Source organism: Vanellus vanellus, assembly GCF_965231255.1.
Source record: "Vanellus vanellus genome assembly, chromosome: 24".
NCBI lineage: Eukaryota > Metazoa > Chordata > Aves > Charadriiformes > Charadriidae > Vanellus > Vanellus vanellus.
The window spans coordinates 5,704,276-5,705,251 of NC_138929.1; the positions used below are offsets into that span (position 1 = coordinate 5,704,276).

At 64.4% G+C, this 976-nt stretch overlaps 1 long non-coding RNA gene across 1 annotated transcript in view; it reads right to left on the reverse strand.

Annotated features, from left to right (window-relative positions):
• Positions 1-555, reverse strand: part of LOC309681129 — a 13,089-nt gene extending 12,534 nt beyond the window's left edge. The window contains exon 1 of the long non-coding RNA XR_014270021.1: positions 412-555. This is a non-coding gene — a long non-coding RNA (uncharacterized lncRNA). The remainder of the gene's footprint in view (positions 1-411) is intronic.
• Between the last annotated feature and the right edge of the window lie 421 nt (positions 556-976).

Sequence of the window (976 nt, forward strand, 5' to 3'; positions counted from 1 at the left end):
CCGGGGGAGGGGGCGGGGCGGGGCGCGCGCGGGGAGGCGTGGGCGCCGTCAGGCGGCGCGGCGATTGGCTGGGAGGAGGCCGGGAGGGTGGGGGCGGGGGCGGGGCCGGCGCGGGCCACCGCCTGTCAGTGGAGCGGAGCGCCGCTGAGGAGGCCTGAGGGGCCGCCGGCCGCGCGGGGGCCGCAGCGGTAGGTGCGGCCGGTGGCGGGGGCGCGGAGCGGGGCTGTGTCCGGTCACCGCCGCGGGGGCGACATCCGGAGCGGGGAGGGGAGGTGTTGGGGAGCGCGTCTACCCGGTAGGGCCTGGCGGAGCCCGCCGGCACCCCGGCCGCCTCAGGGAAGAGGATGTGAGGGAGCCCAGCTCCGGCGTGGCGGGGGAGGGGAGTACCGGAGGGTTTTGCGCGGTACCTACCGATTAGCGGGTTGGGCACGGGCACCGAGCGCTCTCCCGTGTGGTGTTTTTTTTTAAAGCCCGGTTGTGCTCTTCGGGCTGGGAAGCTCCGTTTCGCTCCGCCGCCGGTTCCCCCGGAGCAGCCGCCGCAGAGCAGAGGTGAAGCCGCCGAGCTCGCTGAGGGGCCGCTTCCCAAAGGCATCCCTGGCCCTGGAGAGGGGAGAGGAGGAGGAGGCTCATCACGATGTACGGCTGGATGAGACCCGACGGGCAGTCGCGCTGTCTGCTCCCCTCCAGCCCTCACGCTTCTCTTTCACGCCGCCTTTTTTTTTTTTTTTCTTTTTCTTTTTTTTATCGCTGGCGAAAGGTTAAAACGCGTCTTTGCTGATTAATAAGTCGCTGCTGTGGTTGATCTCAGATGCTTCCTGTCTGCTTTAATCGGTTACATTAGAAACATGTGTTGGGTGCTTTGCACATGTAAGAAGCAGCAATCTGAAACTAGCATCCATAAACAACGTCTAAATTTCTTTTTCAGCTGGCTTTCTGAACTCTTCTATGAGTAATAACTCGCACCTTCTTTGCTGTG